The following is an 8,655-nucleotide window of genomic DNA, read 5'->3' on the forward strand; positions in this document are numbered from 1 at the left end:
CCAATCTCGCACTGCTTTGCTATGAAGGATGGGGCTCTGCTCCTGTAAATAAACTGTTATCTCGTTCGTTCATATATTTATATTTAAATAACATATTAGTAATAAGCACATTGTATTATTGTTTTCCACAGTGTTTAAGAATTCAGGCCCTTTCATAAATAAGTGATCTAGATTCAACCGTCCGATTAAGAATGTGGTTTACCCAGTCTATCAAATGATGAAAGTCGTATTCGGATATCCACATTAAGCCTGACTGGCTGCATCCTATTAGAACGATCTGGTATCGAAATGAAATTACAGAAATCGGATAATTTTAACGTCTGTATTGCAACAACGCTGCGCACATAAATTCCTATGATGGAATAACAAGCAGGAACTGCCTAAGAAAAAGTGAGAAATATGTCTACTAGCAGCAATGTCACGTAATTATAACCCTTATTTATGTGACGGAAATACTGAATCGAACAATGCACATCTATTTCAGTGGTGGGGAGATGCACCATATCGGATTTGCTGATGAAATGACAATAATAATAATAATAATAATAATAATAATAATAATAATAATCCCGTGGGGCCGATAGGGGAAACCATCCCCCATATGGGTGGTACAGAGGAAATCAAATACTTGGGGTGAACCAAATACTAACACAATCCTGAACGGCTACTCAATCCGTTGAACTCAAAATCTAGACACGTCTGAGTGAAAACCACCGCTACTCTGGTCACCGTCTGTTACCTCAATGAGCTCGGCTGAAAATATTTGCTTCCAAAGGCTTCAACACCTTCTGGTCCTGTCCGATCCTGGAATTACCCAGGCCAAACCAACGAAACACAAGCAAACATGAACTGTGCAAGCAAAGTCAACTTTACCCCAGGTGGTACGCAACCCGGCTGTCGACAGGCGGGAGTTGGAATTTCGGATTCTGGGGAGTCCAGGTTAGCACGGCAGAGAATATTGAAGATCACCTGTAAATTTACCTACAAGCAGAAAACATGCATTTAAAAACTACACGCCGCGCGGGATTAGCCGAGCGGTCAGGGGCGCAGCAGTCATGGACTGTTCGGCTGGTCCCGGCGGAGGTTCGAGTCCTCCCTCCGGCATGGGCGTGTGTGTGTTTGTCCTTAGGATAATTTAGGTTAAGTAGTGTGTAAGCTTAGGGACTGATGACCTTCGCAGTTAAGTCCCATAAGATTTCACACACATAAGAACTTTTTTTTTACAACTAAACATCGATACATTGATCCAAATACGAAAACTAAATAATCTCACATAATAAATCGACCGACGAAAAATTCTCATCATTGCTCTTCAAGAACCACAACTAACTGACAATGAAACCTTGCATTACGGAAACCATTTCATCTTCAAGAGCAAAATACAACAAAAGGTAGCGAAAGGCGTACCAATCTTCACCATTGCTTTTCTCGAACACAGATCTATCATGAACTCTGTCGAAGAAATCACAGCCATCAACAATCGATTTAGGAATATGCTCATTCAGAGCCCCAGTAAAAAATACACACCCATCAATGCACATGCCCCCACCAACATCGAAAATAAGAAAAACACCAAAAATGTCGAAAAATTCTGGAACACACTCCAAAATACTATGAGCAAAATTCACCAAGATGACGTGAAAATACTAATGGGAGACTTCAACTCTCTATTTGGGACAGAAAAAAACCTGTAGAAAAAGCATTTGCACAAATTCAACACACCGAAACGCTTAGACCAACGGCAAACGTCTGGCTGATATTTGCCAACAATTCAACCACAAAAAAATGTCTTCCCACTTTAGGAAAATACCATTTCTCAGGTAACATGCTTGGCTACCAGGTGCAAGCTGCTGTCGTTCGCCTTTCTAGACTCGCTGAAAGCCAGATTTTTAATTCTTTTGTGGTAGAGCTACAAGCAGGCCGATACAAACTCAATAAAGGAATCGTAAGATAACGCTCGAGCAAAATTCGTCTTGCTACTTACAGTAACCCTTAGTGTCAGAGCGAAAACCTCACGGTACTGCCAATTTGATAATGCCACTTTTGTTCTCTGCCGACATTTTTGTTGTTGTTGTTAATACATAATTTTATCTATGAAATTCCACATTTTCATAAGACTTGCGAATGATACAGGAAATGAAGTAAATACAGATCTTTTCGAAGTCAAAAGTCAGTAATATCCTACTAATTCGTGCTAAAATAGGATCAATCGTCTAACAGACACTGAATGCATCGCTACAGTCTGTAACCGCGCGACCACTACGGTTGCAGGTTCGAATCCTGCCTCGGGCATGGATGTGTGTGATGTCTTTAGGTTAGTTAGGTTTAACTAGTTCCAAGTTGTAGGGGACTGATGACCTCAGGAGTTAAGTCCCATAGTGCGTCAGAGCCCTTTGAACCATTTTTTAACTTAATGCTTTATTAAGATGGACTGCTGTCTTGATGTTTCTGCAGTAAGCTGAATTTAATTTGTATTAGTAAAATGAATACTTTATTTGCATTTTCCATTAGTTTTCTAAACGCAACAGTGATCATCAAAGAGAAATTAATCAGCAGCTGAATTATCTTTCACGATATCTAAAACAATCTGACAATGCTACAGTTGTTTACAAATTCTACACCCGTAGAAACCTACTTGTTTTAACGAGCACGTTAAACCATTGTAGTTTTAAGAGTATTTTCGTCTAGAAATGAATTGCCTTGACGGTTGATCGATCAAGAGCGGAAAAGGTAAAATTTTACGAATACATGACGAGAGGGACAAGTGCTTGAGAGAGGACTTCCCTAACAATACAAGTGTCTGAGAGTCTACTTTCCTATCAATGTCCTGGATAGTTTTATTTCTCAAAATCAACAGAGTGAGTTATCATGCAGTAGCAAAGGTGATGTAGTTTTGTTGCTCGACTTTCTTACACTGCGACCGAAAGGTGTCTCAATCGTTGACAACAAATTCCAGCTGTGTTGCACACATCCCTTGGGGCAGAATGTGTAGTCCAAAACACACTTTTGGAGCTATCAAAAGTAAAATATTATGTTCACACTACTCTTTGCTCTAGTCTACGTCTTTTGGTGGGGCTCAGCCTTTCATTTCTTCTTAGGAAGTTAACGATAAAGGCATCACAACACGTCACCAGTAACAGTACTGCAAAGGAATGCTCAATGAGCGACCTGATGACATTCAATAATAGTCACTCCGTTGATTATTGTTGTTTCGAATTAGAGCATGAAGTACTCCTACACCAGACTTCTGAACTTTGCCTGTTGAGTGCAAATGTAGCATGAAGGAAAAATGGTAATCTGTTACATATATCAGTAGTCGAGACTTCCTTAATGTGGAAAATCATTCATGCCAGAACGATCTTTGTTGAAACAAGAATATCTTTTTCTGGCGTATTTTTCCCAAAAGCACTCGCTCCAAACACAGTTCAAATCTTTCTAGCTGCCTCCTCTACATTCACCCCTCTGTTATACCAAAGTAAATATTGTGTTGCAGATGTTACACCTTTTTCCACTTGCGACTCAATTTTACAATGCTTAACCGTAGTGCATGATTTTCAGGTATGCAAAATCCAATACTTAACTGCAAGATACTAACTAGAACTTCAAATTCGAAAATGGCATTGATACATACACTGACAGCGTGGCGCCGTTTTCACATGGGCGGCGCCGGGTTTCAGGCGGCGGGTGGTGTCTGGCCGGTAGCCGCTGCAGCGCGAGGAAACGCCCGAGCTTGAGCTGTTATGATCGCGACGCAGCCACGCGCTGTCCTGCGGAATTGTTTCTGAAATACTTGTTATTGCGGGTGGGTAGAGTGTTATGCGAATTGTCTTAGATGTTCAATCAGACTCATAAGTTTAGACCGAAACGCGGTAAAAAAAGAATATATATATATATATATATATATATATATATATATATATATATATATATATCAGTTCAACGCAAACACGCGACTCTACGTTTAGATTGCACGACGATTAGCGCAAGACCACGGGGTCACTACAACCATATCATCTCGGAAGTAGACAACACTTCCTCCTAACACTTCCGCATCTTACAGTGTTGCCAGATTGTGCAGATGGCCGGACTTATAGTTGTCAGGGGCGGTCAGTTTTATTGGCCACCTTAAGTGAACGACTCGGACTTAGTCTCTGTGGCGGCTGGCTGGCGGTCAGTTTTTTTGTCTAAGACTGTTCATCGACTTAGCCCGATTGACATGTGTGTACTACTGACAAACACTCTCCTAGATATTTGATCCTCCTTCACTGCCTGTAGTCGTATATTCTCATGTAGGTGCCCACCAGAGTGCGGGGAGAACGACGATTGATATCAGCACAACGGAAGCGTTCGCAGCAGTATAAGTGCAAAAGTTTTATCCTATCCTCCGTTTCTTGCTCCATGCTCTTTTCACAATACCTCAAAGTTTTTTCTGATTTAGTTAGTAACGCTCTCTCTCTCTCTCTCTCTCTCTCTCTCTCTCTCTCTCTATATATATATATATATATATATATATATATATATATATATATATATATATATATATATATATATATATATATAGGGTGATTCAAAAAGAATACCACAACTTCAGGAATTTAAAACTCTGCAACGACAAAATGCAGAGCTAAGCACTATCTGTCGGCGAATTAAGGGAGCTATAAAGTTTCATTTAGTTGTACATTTGTTCGCTTGAGGCGCTGTTGACTAGGCGTCAGCGTCAGTTGATGCTAAGATGGCGACCGCTCAACAGAAAGCTTTTTGTGTTATTGAGTTCGGCAGAAGTGAATCGACGAGAATCCGCGGGAAACAACTCAGTATGAACGTGACTCGCCTAAGGTGAACGTTTTCTGTGCCATTTCAGCCAATAATGTTTTTGGTCCCTTTTGCTTCGAAGGTGCTACTGTAACTAGACTACAGTATCTGGAGATGTTAGAGAATTGGCTGTTCCCTCACCTTGAACAAGAAGCACAACAATTCATATTTCAGCAGGATGGAGCGCCACCACATTGGCACTTATCTGTCCGTAACTACCTGAACGTCAACTACCCGAGGCGATGGATCGGCCGCCAGACAGCCCGTGACAGAGCACTTCATCACTGGCCTCCAAGAAGCCCTGATCTTACCCCTGCGATTTTTTCTTATGGGGGTATGTTAAGGATATGGTGTTTCGGTCACCTCTCCCAGCCACCATTGATGATTTGAAACGAGAAATAACAGCAGCTATCCAAACTGTTACGCCTGATATGCTACAGAGAGTGTGGAACGAGTTGGAGTATCGGGTTGATATTGCTCGAGTGTCTGGAGGGGGCCATATTGAACATCTCTGAACTTGTTTTTGAGTGAAAAAAAACTTTTTTAAATACTTTTTGTAATGATGTATAACAGAAGGTTATATTATGTTTCTTTCATGAAATACACATTTTTAAAGTTGTGGTATTCTTTTTGAATATATATATATATATATATATATATATATATATATATATATATATATATATATATATATCGCACATCAAACATGAGAAGAAAGAGAACTGTATGAATACGATGGTGCAATAATAAATCTCTTTCTTTTTTGGCCCTATGGCACTGCAGTGTAATTAGAGATGTGATGCAAAGTTTCTGAAAACCGTATTTTTATACAACATTGTAGCTTAGGACTTAAATATTTCCTCAGTATCTTTTGGAATGGGGTTATGTAGCACTGTGGATTTTTCGTCTAGGACGGAACGTGTTCATGAATTGAAGAACGCAAAAAGCTCGACCAGGTTAATAGAGAGTAGCATTGTGGCATGTTTTGCTTCACATGGAAAAACTTTCGGGCCCTCGTGATGGAATGTGACACAGTATGTGCTATTAATATGTATATAGAAGTAATATATAACAAAAAGGAACACGAATTTCCTGAACAAACAACACCTCCATTAGTTCCAGACGGTACCATTTCCCTTTCAGATACGGACTTCGCTATATCTCGCAGCATCAGCAGTACAAAGCTCATATTGCACACAGCCAGCCTAAATTCACGCAGTAATATATACATCTTCATCAGGACTACTGCCGTTCATATACAGGCGCCGAGTTTCTAATGTATCAGTGCTGGAGCAGGTGTTGAATGAGAGACGGCTTAAAAATATATGTCCCTTTCTGCCTATCCATAATTACGTGTTCCGTGAACTTAAGGCAACACTATTGCGGTGCCTGTTAAGAAACATATTATCGACAAACACTGTTCATATCTTCACTACGTGATAACGATGGTAATGTTACCGCCGACATGGTGTTGAAAGTGGAATTAGTAACAACGGTTTTACGGAATTGTTGCGTTAAAGAAAGTAGAGCAAATATACTGGAATTGGAATCTGGAACTGTTGCCAACATGAGTAATTTCTAAGTACATTTCTTCGGTGTAGTGAATCAATTTAAATCACTTAATAAAGGAAAGTTGCCTTAGGAAGCCTCATTGTGAAATAACGCCATTTTTAGCAATCATAAACAATCGCTCTCTATACGAAAGGTCCGTATCTAAAGACTGGAAAGTGCACAGGTCAGATTAACACACGAGAAGGGAAACAGATGTAATGCGCTGAATTATGGAGCAGTGTCACTGACGTTGCCGTGTAACTGAATTTAGGAACATATCAGAAATACCTCGGAGAAAACATTATATCTTAACACATACATTTCTCATGAAACACGACTGGCACTTCATAAACGTCGTGTGCCTAGGGCCACCCGTCGGGTAGACCGTTCGCCACGTGCAAGCCTTTCGATTTGAGGCCACTTCGGGGACTTGCGCGTCGATGAGAATGAAATGATGAATGATTAGGACAACACAACATCCAGTACCTGAGCGGAGAAAATCTCCGACCCAACCGGGAATCGAACCCGGGCCCTTAGGGTTGACATTCTGTCGCGCTGACCACTCAGCTACCGGGGGCGGACGGCACTTTATACACACGATATGACTGATGCTGTCGACGGGGGATCTCGATTCCTTATTTCTGGATGGCTTCTGACGCCTTTCCTGACAAACAGCTTCTACCCGGATTGTGTGAGACTGGATTCGTGATGTCTTGTCACAAATGTCACAGGCGGTGCAGGGCGGCGGCTAGTGGCGCATGGTTGCTGTGCTTACCTGTCGACGATCTTGTTACAGAGCGAGAGGCGAACGTCGGCGTAGCCGCTACTACTGTGCGCTGACTGGGACACTCACTGCTCCTCTTCCGGCGGCGGCCGCAGTCTGCGTCAGTGAGACCGACGTTTCCTGCACACATCCTGCCACGCAGCCCGATGACGTCCGCCGGTTTTCTCCCGGAAGATTGCGCCAAAGAATCTCAGAGTGTTTGTTTCAGCTGTGGCTCATTACTCTTCTGGCTGCTTTGGTGCGACTCGCCACCGCTTGCTCTTCTGCTTCTGTCTCTTCTTAACTTACGTCCTTAACTATTTGTTGTGTATATGGACCGGCCGAAGTGGCCGAGCGGTTCTAGGCGCTACAGTCTGGAACCGCGCGACCGCTACGGTCGCAGGTTCAAATCCTACCCTCAGAAGTTAAGTACCATAGTGCTCGGAGTCATTTTTGTGTTTATGGCAATTAAATGAAGATACAAGATGTGAAATTGACGGCAGAAAAACAAGAAGAGAAATGATGAACCTCGTTCCGAAGTATTTCTTTACAAATAATAGTCCGGAAGTAGTGTCCCACTGCTTGCACAATCGCAATGATGAGTCAAACAGATTGTTAGTGCTAGTGGTACTGCGTAACCTGAAATGGCTACCAGGGGTGTTCTTTTAGTAGTGCAATGCATTTTTTCTCGGTAAATTTCTATTGAAAAAATGTGGAATTTCTTTTGGGACATCGTGGAATATTCTCGCTTCAGCCCCATTAGTTTCATGAAGTTCCGATAGATGACGTGTGTAGCGTACGTGCGTTGTAGGCAGAGAATAGAATTTCTTCTGGTGGAAAATCACGGCTGCGCAGACATTGATAGGTGCCTGCAGAATGTCTAAGGAGACGTGAGAGTGAACAAAAGCACGGTGAGTCGTTGGATGAGGGATCTGTCATCATGGCTACAAAGTCGCGGAAATCTATCCGATCTCCCACATGCCGGCCTGCCGCATCCAACTGTGGTTCCTTCAATGTTGGAACGTACGGGCAGTTGAACTACGGATTACAATCAAACACCTCCCTGCACAACTCGTCGTCTCTGTTGGCAGTGCTGACACACTCGGCCAACAGTTGGGGTACCCGGTGGGTTCCTCGCCGCCTAACACAAGACGTTAGAGAGCAACGAGGGACCATCTTTGCGGAATTGCTAGCGCATTGCCAGGCTGAGTGTGAAAATCTTTTGTCGAACATCGTTACAAGTGATGAAACATGGGTTCAAACCACCTCTCCTACGAAAAAAGGTCACATCCGCACCCTCAGCCGGTAAAGTCATGGCGACGGTTTTCTGGAACTCTGAACGGATTATTCTGTTTGATGTGCTTCCTCATGGTGCAACGATCAACTTTGAAGTGTAAACTGAAGAAGTGACGGCAGCTTGTTTGTCTCCACGAAAATGCAAACGAACTTCTTCTCCTCCATGACAACGCAAGGCCTCACACAAGTCTGCGCACCCAAGAGGAGTTCGCAAAACTTCATTAGAATGTTCT

The 8,655-nt window shown here is 42.3% G+C and overlaps 1 protein-coding gene across 1 annotated transcript in view; it reads right to left on the reverse strand.

The window, feature by feature from the left end:
* The window catches only part of LOC126172840 (uncharacterized), a 131,028-nt gene extending 123,790 nt beyond the window's left edge, over positions 1-7,238 (reverse strand). Inside the window, exon 1 of the mRNA XM_049920911.1 lies at positions 7,139-7,238. The gene's annotated coding sequence lies outside the window, so the exon portion shown is untranslated. The remainder of the gene's footprint in view (positions 1-7,138) is intronic.
* Between the last annotated feature and the right edge of the window lie 1,417 nt (positions 7,239-8,655).

This window comes from Schistocerca cancellata, chromosome 1 (genome assembly GCF_023864275.1).
Source record: "Schistocerca cancellata isolate TAMUIC-IGC-003103 chromosome 1, iqSchCanc2.1, whole genome shotgun sequence".
Classification (NCBI taxonomy): domain Eukaryota; kingdom Metazoa; phylum Arthropoda; class Insecta; order Orthoptera; family Acrididae; genus Schistocerca; species Schistocerca cancellata.